Below are 13,067 nucleotides of genomic sequence, written 5' to 3'. Positions count from 1 at the left end.
GTCCTGAAAATCAAAATCAAGTATTATCTTAAAAGTGACAATTTTTATAGCTGAATTATACTATCCTATAGCAGAATTTATGCCAAATGTTGTTATCTAATCAAAATCTTAAAGCTAAGTCCCATTATTCAGGAGGGTCCTGAAAACTCCTAATTGAATCCTATCTCGAACATGCGAATTTCTAAGCCAACTTATATTCCTTTGGGATACATTTATGCTAGATTATGCTATTTCTGAACTTTAAACTAGGTCCCATTTTCCAGGAGGGTCCTAAAAATTAAAAATCAAACCTGTTTGGTGACTGCCTTTCTCCACGGAGGGTTTCTCCGAAACAACCGAAATTTCCTGCCCCTGTTTAATCAAAGAAAAATTCGTCAGTTTAAAATGTGGTGGTTAATTTATGGCATTCTTTGCTGAAGGTCTCTCCGCTGCATTGTTTTGTTTTGACTAGCTTCCTCGAATTGGCACTGAACCGCTTAACTTTCCGACTGACTTTCAAACCTCCATGACTTTGGATGACCCGAGTGTTCTATACCTGAACCGTTGTTTCACACCTATGACCCCTTTAACTGAACCTCTGCATCTCCCATGAAATTACTAAATCATTTTGCCGATGGAACTTTTGCTTGCACTTTATCCCACTTTACATCATGCTATCTTTGGCATGCTCTGGCCATACTGTGCTTTGCCATCTTGAAGCTGGTAATGAGCTTTGAAATTCTTTCTTTTTGCTTAAATAGAACTGACATCAGGAATATCTTAGAGAAATAAACCCAAAAGAAATGAAATGCAATGACTTTCAGAGTTAAGGATAAGAAAATCCAAAACTGGAAGACTATCTGAAGAGGGAGAGGAAAAGAGACTTATCTGAGTGGAGCAGTTGGCACCAATGATCATGACATACATTTCAGATTAATCAGCCCAATCTGTCCGACCAATCAACTTTCAGTTGCCATACTTTGCTGCCCCGGAGTTTCCATAACCTGATTTCTTCACCAAAACCTTGACCTCGTTCGGCATGCGGTGCCCTGAAGGGTTTTCTCCAATAATCCTTTCTCATTTGTTCATCTGTCAACTCACTCTCGCCTTAAGGTGCCCGTGAGGGTTTTCACCAATAAGACTCTCTCATTTTTTATTTCTCTCTGCTTCCGTCGCCTTATGGTGCCCATGAGGGTTTTCACCAATAAGACTCTCTCATTTTTATTTCTCTTAGCTTTTGTCGCCTTGCGGTGGCCGTGAGAGTTTTCACCAATAAGACTCTCTCATTTTTTATTTCTTTTTCCTGTTTGGACCAGAGTGTTGCCCCTGCTATGAATCACCTCTACCTGCTCGACTTGGCATTTCTCGAAGACTGATTAGAAGGTCTTTCTTTGGACCGTAATGTGGGCTTTTGGATGGGGTTAGAAACAAAGGGTATAAAAGGCTCAAAACAACTCAAATGGGTTAAAAATTACAACTTTCAGAATCAGATCTCTTGCAACGATTGCAACTTCTACCCCAGTTTCTTTGCTTGTGGACTTTTGGATTTTATTTTGATGGGACCTAACCGTGAGACTGCCTACGTATCCTTAAAAGGAATCAAATCGAACGTAGTTCATGTCATAGAAATTACTTTGTTGTTGTGGTTTTCTCTTTTCTCTTTCTTTTCTTTCTCATTTGCCTTCCTTTCTCTTTTTGTTGTTTTTCTTCTCCTTTTTTCTTTTTTGTTTCTTTTCTCTCTTTTTTTCCATTCTTTTCTTTTCTTTCTCTTTTTCTCTTCTTCCTTTACTTATCTTTCACGCTTGTGTTTCCGATATTCACTACTGATTCCGAAAGAAGGGTATAAAAGAAAATAAATAGGCTCAAAGGGGGTAACGAAGGATAAAATGTTTTAGATAGCAGAACAAAATGCCTTCGTCATTTCCAAATCTTCAAAAATATGCCAAGTACAAACAAATATAAATTAACCAAATAAAATCATACATAGTATCTCTTGACCGCATCGGAATTGATGGCCATTTCTACACACTTGCCTTCTATATCTGTTAAATACAAAGCATCATTTGACAACACTCTAGTTACGATGAATGGCCCCTACTAATTTGGGGCGAAATTGCCTTTTGCTTCGGCCTGATGAGGAAGGATACGTTTCAATACTAACTGACCCACTTCAAACTTTCGTGGGCGCACCTTCTTGTTATATGCTCTTGCCATTCTTTATTGATACAATTGGCCATGACACACTGCTGCCAATCTTTTTTCATCGATCAAACTCAATTGTTCCATGTGGGTTTTGACCCACTCATCATCATCGATCTCAGCCTCCGCGACAATTCGAAGGGATGGAATTTCCACTTCTGCGGGTATCACAGTTTCGGTGCCATACACCAACAAATAAGGAGTCGCCCCTACTGAAGTATGGACAGTAGTGCGATAACCCAGTAATGCAAACGGCAGCTTTTCATGCCACTACCTCGAACCCTCCACCATTTTCCGAAGTATCTTCTTTATATTTTTGTTGGCTGCCTCGACTGCTCCATTCGCCTTGGGGCGATATGGAATGGAATTTCAATGTGTAATCTTGAACTATTGACACACCTCTTTCATCAGATGACTATTGAGATTAGCCTCATTGTCTGTAATGATCACCTTTGGTATCCCAAACCGGCAAATGATATTTGAGTGCACAAAATCAACCACCGCCTTCTTGGTTACCGACTTGAATGTTTTAGCCTCTACCCACTTAGTGAAGTAGTCTATGGCTACCAGAATGAACTTGTGCCTATTGGATGCTGCTATCTCAATTGGTCCAATGACATCCATGCCCCAAGCAACAAAGGGCCATGGTGCAGATATCATGTGTAATCAGATAGTGGAGAATGAATCAAATCTCCATGCACTTGGCACTGATGACATTTACGCACGAAACTGATACAATCTCGCTCCATAGTGAGCTAATAATAACCTGCTCGGAGAATCTTCTTTGCCAGCACATACCCACTCATGTGCGGTCCACAGACTTTAGAATGTACTTCTATCATAATAGTTGTAGCCTGCCTAGCATCTATGCATCTCAGCAGCCCAAGGTTTGGAGTCCTTTTGTACAGAACCCCTCCGCTGAAGAAAAAACCGCTTGCCAATCGCCTAATTGTTCTCCTTTGATCACCTGTGGATTGTACTGGATACACTCCCATTCTGATGTATTCCTTGATATCGTGGAACCACGGTTCGCCATCAAGTTCTTCCTCCACCACGTTACAATAAGCATGCTGATCGCGGACCTGAATATGCAACGGTTCAACATAAGCCTTATCCGGATGATGTAACATCGACGCCAGAGTAGCTAAAGCATCGGCGACCTCATTGTAGATCCTCGGAATATGCCTGAACTCGATTGATTGAAACCGTTGACAAAGATCACACAAATATTGCCGGTACGGTATGAGTTTTAAATCCCGTGTTTCCCATTTTCTCTGAATCTGGTGCACTAGAAGGTTTGAGTCACCCAAGACCAAGACTTCCTGGACACCCATATCCACAGCCATCCTCAAACCCAAAATGCATGCCTCGTACTCAGCCATGTTGTTAGTACAGTAGAACCGAAGCTGAGCTGTAACAAGGTAATGATGCCCTATTTCAGAAACAAGTACCGCTCCTATCCCAACGCCTTTCATGTTAGCAGCCCCATCAAAGAAAGGTTTACATCCTGGACTTTCAACCTGTTCCAACTCATCAATGTGCATTACCTCTTTATCAGGGAAATAAGTCTTCAAAGGTTCGTATTCTTCATTCACAGGATTCTCAACCAAATGGTCAGCCAATGTTTGTGCTTTCATCGCAGTCCGAGTCACGTAGACAATGTCAAATCTTGTAAGCAAAATCTGCCACTTTGCGAGTCTTCCCGTGGGCATAGGCTTCTGGAAGATATACTTCAACGGATCCAAGCAAGAGATAAGGTAAGTAGTATAAGATGACAAATAATGTTTCAACTTCTGGGCTACCCAAGTTAGGGCGCAACACGTCCTCTCAAGATGAGTGTACTTAACCTCGTAAGATGTGAACTTCTTGCTGAGATAATATATGGCCTGCTCCTTCCTACTAGTGATGTCATGCTGTCCCAACACACATCCAAATGAATTGTCCAAGACTGTCAAATACAGAATCAAAGGTCTCCCTGGTTCTGGCGGGACCAACACATGTGGGTTTGACAAGTACCCATTTATCTTATCAAATGCTTCCTAACATTCGTCTGTCCACTTGCCTGCAACATCTTTCTTTAACAGTTTGAAAATAGGCTCACAAGTTGTCGTGAGCTGATCAATAAATCGGATGATATAACTCAATCTCCCCAACAGACTCATCACCTCAGTCTTATTCTTTGGGGGTGGCAACTCCTGGATAGCTTTGATCTTTGACAGGTCTAATTCAATACCTCGGCGGCTGACTATGAATCCCAACAACTTTCCAAACGGAACACCGAATGTGCATTTTGCAGGATTGAGCTTGAGATTGTACCTGCGAAGCCTTTGGAAGAACTTTCTCAAATCTCTGACATGGTCAGACTGCTTTCTAGACTTTACAATCACATCATCCACATAAACCTTGATCTCCCTGTGTATCATGTCGTGGAATATGGTCGTCATTGCCCTCATGTAGGTTGCCCTAGCATTTTTCAGACCAAATGGCATAACCCGATAGCAGTACGTTCCCCATGGCATGATGAATGCTGTCTTTTTTGCATCTTCCTCATCCATTAAGATCTGGTGGTAGCCCGCATAACAATCCACAAAAGAACCAATATCATGTTTGGCACAATTATCGATCAATATATGGATGTCCGGAAATGGGAAGTTATCCTTTGGACTTGCCTTGTTGAGGTCTCGATAATCAACGCACACCTTGGTCTTGTCATCCTTCTTCGGCACAGGTACAACATTGGCTAACCAGGTGGGATACCGGGTGACCCGAATAACTTTGGCCTCGAGTTGCTTGGTGACCTCTTCCTTAATCTTCACACTCATATCAGTTTTAAATTTCCTCAGCTTCTGCTTGACCAGGGGGCATGCCGGGTCAGTAGGCAATTTGTAAACCGCTAAGTCAGTGCTTAGACCCAGCATGTCGTCATAGGACCATGCAAAAATATATTTAAACTCGAACAGTGCTTTTATTATCTCTTCTTTGAGTTGTGGTTCAAGATGGACGCCTACTTTAGTTTCCCGGACATTATCTTGGTCCCTTAAATTGATTGCTTCTGTATCACTCAGGTTAGGCTTGGGTTTTTCTTCAAAATGGCTTAATTCTTTACTTATCTCTTCAAAGGCTTCATCCTTGTCATATTCCGATTCAACATCACATTCTATTTCTTGAATTACTATTTCAGAATTAGATTGGCTTTTAAGACTGGGCCAGAGATTCTGCATGCATGTCATATCATTGAAGCCAGCATAAAAAGAACTGTACAAGGAAGAAAAAAAAATAAAAATATAACTATCAGGAAGGGAGAAAAAAGGAAATTACATTTCATTGAATTTAGAGATAACAAGGCTTATACATCCAAACGGACGGAACATAGAATCTGAACTACAACCCTGGGATAATCCAGATAAACTGAAAGAAAATCAAAGCAAACTACCAAAACTCCTTCCTGGTGGGGAGAGGAGTAGCTTCCCAATTGTTAATCTTTGCACTGGGCCCAACAAATTGCACATCCGCCTTGCTAGAACCCTCTCCCGCTTCCACCATGTTCACTTCGTCGAATATCCTCTCGAAATTTTCCATCAAATCTCGATCCATATCAACCACCGAATTGGGATTCGTCGTCATCGGGCGCTTTCTGGTACCAGGCCTGACAAATGATCTGGAAAGACACGGGACTGGCTTTGGAAGGGCACATGCTCTCTATTTCATTTTTCTGGCTCTCCTCACATCTGCGATTGTGGACTTGAACCCCAGACCGAATGTATCCAAATTTTTAAGAAGACAAACCGGCTGTACAATACCTTGCAGGGATGCACCCAAACCCTTGCCCGGTATAAAACCATTTTTCAACATTTCAACGGCTACCATGACTGATGCAGCAGCTACCCTGGGAGTTGGAACGCACTTCTCTTCTGGAATTTTCTCTACCGGTACTGTGTCAAAAACCAGATAAACCCATGGCCCCTTGTCGTCTTCAACCTCTATGAGCGGAACAATGGCATCATTAGGGACACACAAATTATCTTCGTCGTGGACAACAATTTCCTATCAATCCCATTCAAACTTGATCATTTGATGCAGAGTAGACGGGACCGCTTTGGTAGCATGAATCCAGGGGTACCCCAACAAAAGATTATAAGAGACTACCACATCCAACACTTGAAATTCCATAGTGAACTCAACGGGCCCTATGGTTAACTCTAGTATTATATCACCCACTGAATATTTGCCCCCGCCGTCGAACCCCTGAACACAAATGTTGTTCTTGTGAATTCTATCATTGTCCACTTTCAGCTTGTTCAATGTGGAGAGAGGACAAATGTTCACACTAGACCTATTTTCAACTAGCTCTCGGGTGTCCACAGAATCTTCGCATTTCACCGTCAAATACAGGGCCCTATTATGCTCAGTGCCCTCCACGGGAAACTCCTCGTCCCTATTCACCTCAAATATCTTGTTAGCTATCTTTTCCAAGTGGTTTACTGAGATTTTGTCAGGAACGTGGGCCTCGTTTAAGATCTTCATCAAAGTCTGACGGTGTTCGTCTGAATGGATCAATAATGACAACAATGAAATCTGAGCCGGTGTCTTCCTCAACTGATCCACGATGGAATAATCCTGCACTTTCATTTTTCTCAAGAACTCCTCTATTTCTTCCTCGGTTACAGCTTTTTTCCCCAACACTGGGTTATCTTTGGAGGTCTTAGCTTTTCTCAACTCTTCGGGGGCAAAGCCTCTCCCAGATTGAGTCAAACCATGGGTCTCACACACTTCTTCTTTAACCTCTTTCCCCTTGTAAGTCACCGTCACTCGTTCATAATTCCATGGGACTAACTTTCTGTTGACTATCGGTAATTGAGTTACCGATTTGATAATGACAGGATCTGTGCGGGCACCCTTCACAATTACCACAGGCTTATTTGTCACTCCTGGCACAACCACTTTCGCTCTTTCATGTTTTCCTTCAACGTCACTTGAGGACCCTTCTTGACCCCCACAGTCAGTTCATTATTTCTCCCATTCAACTTGATCACAGACTTCTCACTTGTTGACTTTTCAAACGGTTTGGCTTCACTGGCCCGAATCATCATGACAATTTGCGAAGGCTTCTTAGGCTCCCTTCCCTTATGCACTATCTCAATCATATTTGTCTCACGATAGGTTGACAATGGGTTCTGGTTGATATTGAGTGCCTTCGGAGCTTGGACTTCAATCCTATTAGTAACAATGAGCTCTTGAATAGCTGTTTTCAATTTCCAGTATTTCTCTGTGTCATGACCCGGGACCCCAGAACAATACTCTCAACTTACCGAGCGGTCAAGATTTCTGGGAGGGGGATTTGGCAGTTTAGCCTCGATCGCATTCAACATACCCAGCTGTCTCAATCTGTGGAATAGACTAGTATATGATTCTCCCAATGGAGTGAAAGTCTTCTGCTTCTGCAACCTCTCATTCTTATAGGCTTGATTTGGCCGAAACCCTGTTCCAGGGGGATTTCTATAGGCTCTTGGGGGGTGGATAGGTATTTTGTGGAGCTGGGTATGGATTTTGTGGAGCTAGTACACGCCATTGTGCGTGAGCAGGAGGTTGGGTATAGGTTTGTGCGTGATGGACGGAAAAATGGCGATCTAGTGGTGGATAGTAGTGTTGTGGTAGGCTATATGGAGTGTGGGGGTAAGTTTGGGGATAGGGTCGAGGCTGGTTGTAGTAACGTGAAGGGCCCCTGGATCCAACCCAAGCTCCTGACTCAATTGTCGCAACATCCTCTTTCTTCTTCTTCCCGAGTACACCTCCAGTACCATTTTGAATGGCCTGGGTGGTCGCTTTGATTGCTGAATAACTCATGATCTTATTGGACTTGAGTCCCTCCTCAACCATGCCTCCCATTTTTACAACCTCATTAAAGGACTTGCCCACTGCTGATACCAAATGACCAAAATAAGTGGGTTCTAAAGTCTGCAAGAAATAATCAACCATCTCACTTTCTTTCATCGGAGGGTCAACCCTCGCTGCTTGCTCTCTCCAACGGAATTCATATTCCCTGAAACTCTCACCGGGCTTCTTCTCAATATTTGTTAATGACAGACGGTCTGGGATAATTTCAAGATTGTACTGAAAATGGCAGGTGAAGGCTTGGGCCAAATCGTCCCATGTGTATCACCTGCTGTGATCTTGTCTGGTATACCATTCCAATGCCGATCCACTCAAAATTTGGCTGAAATATGCCATTAGCAATTTGTCCCTTCCGCCTGCTCCTCTCATTTTGCTACAAAATTATCTTAAGTGTGCTACTGGGTCGCCATGCCCATCGTATAAATCAAACTTAGGCATCTTGAACCCTGTTGGTAATTAAACATCTGGGAATAGACATAAATCTTTATAGGCCACACTTCCTTGACCTCCCAGCCCCCTCATGTCTCTGAATGATTGTTCTAAGCTTTTGACCTTTCTGATCATCTCCTCATGTTCGGGATTTTTGGGTGGCTTCTCGATCTCTGCTGGGAGATCAAGATGAGGGGTGTAGGAATATGGTTCCGGAACTTTGAAGGTGGGTTCAGGGGGATAATACTGGTTGTCATGAGTCTGGAATAGAGGTTCACTGGAAGATCGGTGTAATGCAGCAGGTAGAGGTGCCACAAAAATAGGTGTGATTGGTGGGGGGTGCGGGACTTGTTTGGGTGGAGGATCTTGTGATGTATGGGAAGTGGTGCTGTGGCATTGTTGGTAGAGGGGAAAGGCTGGAGATGAGTTCACAGTGGGAGGTTCCTGAGATTGAGCCAATGGTGGGATATAAGCAGGGTTGGCGGGATAAACCGGTGGCGGATGCCCCTTTGCCCAGGCTTGGTACATTTCAGCCATTTCCTGCTTTAACTTATACATCTCTTCCCTCATAGCATTAACATCCAATTCTTCCACCTCTTTTGACGGGTCAACAATACTTGCCTCCAATTCTTGGTTGGCCATGTTCAGCTTGTCTTTTGATCGGGTGTTGTATGAGTGAGTTGCCAGAATGCCAATCAACTAACCACCTGCCTGAGTTCAATACATCAACAACAACCTTGTTAGCGATTAGGGCTTTAACATATTGGTAACCGCACATTTTGGGTAATGAATGCACCTAAATAGTTAACCGTTTTTATTATGCATTTGATCGGCTGCTTGCGTCATCCCGACTTTTCCATTTGCAACTTCCTCCCTTTTTTCTCTTTTTTCATTCTGGCCTTTGCTTTTCTTTGTTTTCATCCTCCCATTTCCCTCTGGTTTCGCCATTGCCTCTTTCTCTTAGTTTTCTTATTCTTCTCTCTTTTCCTTTCTTTTCCTCTCTTGTTTTTCCTTTCTCTTTTCGTTTTTCTTCTTCTTCTCTTCTTTTTTTCTCTTTTGGTTATGGTCGAATCCTATGGAGATTGCCTAAGTATCATGACCCCGCATGAATCAGACCGAGCGTAGTTTTGGGAGATAAGTGTGAAAGTAAATAATAAAACATTTTTTGGGATTTTCAATTTTCATAAACGCAAATGCTTTGATTACAAAGACTCAGAACTAACAGACTCCAAGGGAAACTAATAGACGCTGATGAAAAGACAAAATACAAACTTCAAAAATAAACTATCATACTCAAAAGAAAATACAGACTCGAACACAACTGACAGACTCCAGCAGAAAGGAAATACAGACTTAAAACAACTGACGGACTCTAACAGAAAAGGAAATACAGACTCAAATGAAAAAATCATGAATACATTAATGCTCTTGGTGCCCCCGGGACATCATTCAGTCTCGCCGTGGGCCTATAAGCAAGATCCCTTTGAAGTCGATCCAAGTCACTCATTATCTGTTTAACAAATGTCATCACTAGCACGAAGAAGGTGGTGCGAGTCATATCCTCACAAGCTTGGCACTTCACAATAATGTAATCGGCAATGGTTCTAATTCTTTCTCTTATGACACCTTTTTCTTGCAATAGCGCCCGATCTGCTGGATCCTAGCTTCCAAAGTTTGCTCGGCCGCATGATTCTGCTCCTGAAGTTATTGCAAATCTATTTCTAATTGTGCCAATGCTGTATAACAATGTCCCCTTTCAACCTTGAAGTCTTTCGCCTGTTTGATCATCTTGTTTTCCGTGGAGATGACCCTTTTCTTTAATCTCGAGACCTCATTGTCGTACTTCTTATTCAACTGCTTAACCAGGCGTGCTCGTTCATCTGCATTTTTAGCCAATTGCTTTCAAACCCTGGCTAGTTCACTTTCTGCCTTGTTCAAATAAAAACTATAGTCACTTACTTTCTGCCTCAGGTTATTTATGAGTTTTTCATCTTTGGCACTTCGGGCGATGGTTTTTTGCCACTATTTGTATTTTCTGAATTTGGGTTCAAAGGGCCTCATTTTCTTTGGCTAGCCTTTTCTTTTCACCTTCGTCCACCGCTGCTTGCAAGCTATTCTCGAATTGAAGTTCTTTGACTTGTTTTTCCAACCTTCCTATTGTGGCTCTGTACTCATTCTCCTTAGTCAACCAAACCCATTGTTCCTGTGACGCCTCGACGAATTCCTGAAGATGGGGTCTTTTAGCCGGCCTCCCAAACTCAATTTCTCTCCTATACAATGCAAGGTACCCTGGTGAAACCTCACCTTTGGATCGATCACGTACACAGGTATTGGCTGTTAAATATTGACATTCGCTCCAAATTTGGCGGACTGATGCTTCATGAAACTGACCGTTAGGTCCGATCTCGACTACTTGGGGACTAAGATCTTCATCTCTCGGAATTATCTGGCATCTCCCCAGCTACCTCAAAACCCGATATAGAGCATAAGGCTGGATACTCCTTAGTCCCATCAAGAGGAAATGAGGCCCGGTGGCTGGCATGTATATGACCTCATCCACATATAGTCATCCAAATGTCCACTCTATTTGGTTTGCAGTGATGGAATGGAGGTGTGCTACCCACTCTGTGACCCCCTCCGGCAGGCTGATCCCGTTAACCCTTGTGTAAAATTCTTCTATGCATATTTTTTTTGTCGACCCATAACTCATAAATTGAGGACGCTGGCATAAGTGTTCGATCATCCACATCTGCAACAACACGTTGCACCCCACGAAAAAGTCTCCTCCGACTTTGCAGGCTGTGAGAGCGCGGAAGATTTCAGCTACTATCATGGGTACGAGGGTGCTGTTGGACTAAATAAGCAAAGTGCTAACAACTCCGACTACTTGTATGTCAATATTCCCATCTTTTCTAGGAAACACCAAAAGTCCCAAAAAGACCACCATAAATGCAAAACACCTGTGATCTTCCCACTTAAGGCGGTTTTCTTTGCTGCAGATTTTATTTTTTGGCTTGTTGAACCCTCTTATATGACCATATCTGTTGTATATAAACTACAAAGTACAAAAACCAGCTGCCAAGTCTGGGTTGTGGACCCCCTGCTTATTTTCAAAAAGTCTAAGAACCTGTGTACGGCTACGACCATTAGAGCAATCAGGTATTGGTGTCTCAGGGGAACTTTGGGATTCCCAATATATCCGGCTATTTCTTCAAATGTTGGGGTAAGTTCAAAATCTGAGAAATGAAATACGGTGTGGGCCGGGTCCCAAAATGTAACCAACGCCTTTATGATGTCTCCCATAGGATTAATCTTCAACAACCCAGTGAGGCCTCCCAAGTATAGATTGATCGTGTCTTGTCCCAATTTACCCAGATCATCCCATCACATATGCAACTCCAAAGGGATCTTGTTCACGATTGTTATTGGCAAATTCTGACTTGTGCTCATTCTACACATTTATTAGGGTGGTTAAGCAAAAATCGCGATTCAATTGACTCAAAAACAAATTGACACTTTTTTTCAAATTAAATAAAATCCAGTTTTGCAAATACGACCTTTCAGCACCTTAGAGACGAGGATTATAAGGCTTTGTTGGCTAACCAGTGAAAACATTGAAAAATGGCCACGGGCGGCTGTTCTTGCAAAAGCAGCCTTCCGGCGCCCTTTTAGGGACATTCGGCTATTTTTGACAAGAATGACATCACCCTAATTATTTTCAAATAAAGTAAAATTTTATTTCTTTTGGGCTATTTTTGCAAAAAGAAGTTGGACCCGATGAGGGTTGCCTACATATCTCACACCCTATGAGAATCAAACTGGCGTAGTTCGAGAAAATTTGTCAAAATAAAACCAACTATTTTTCCTTTCTAAAACACAAAGATTTTCCTTTTTTTCTTTTCTTTGAAAACTACAAAATTCTTTTTTTTTCAAAATTTCGGTAGAGTTTCGGTATGTTTGGGACATTAGTTTTTCAAAACATGCACTTACCCCTCTCAACTGTAAAAGCATCATTTAACACATTAGGCCCAAGCATCTAATCAGATAACAAATAAAGCCAAATACAACAATTCATCTAAGCTCGAATTCTAAACCCTGAACTAGAGATTCTGGGTTCGCTCCCCAGCAGAGTCGATAGAGCTGTCACACTTCCTTTTTTACTTACACCCCCGGAAGGGGTATAAGCGGAGTTTTTCCAACTTAAAGTGGCAATCGAAATGAGATTATTTATTTATTAAATTCAGAGTCGCCACTTGGGATAATTTTATAGTGTCCCAAGTCACTGGTTTAGAATCCCGAATCGAAGAAAAGATTGACTCTGTATTACAGTCTGTGAACCAGAAATCCGGGTAAGGAATTCTGTTAACCCGGAAGAAGGTGTTAGACATTCCCGAGTTCCGTGGTTCTAGCACGATCGCTCAACTTTTATTATTGGCTCATTATCTGATTTTAATACATCTTTGAAACCTATGTGCAAATTTTAACTTTTAACTGTTTTTATTCATTCTTAGAGAAAATTGCAACGTTATTAGAATACGTCCCAAACCACATCACATAAATGCATCCGT

This window comes from Nicotiana tabacum, chromosome 5 (genome assembly GCF_000715075.1).
Source record: "Nicotiana tabacum cultivar K326 chromosome 5, ASM71507v2, whole genome shotgun sequence".
In the NCBI taxonomy this organism is placed as follows: Eukaryota; Viridiplantae; Streptophyta; class Magnoliopsida; order Solanales; family Solanaceae; genus Nicotiana; species Nicotiana tabacum.
The sequence above is the reverse complement of the archived record's forward strand: the minus strand, read 5'-3'. Positions refer to the sequence as shown.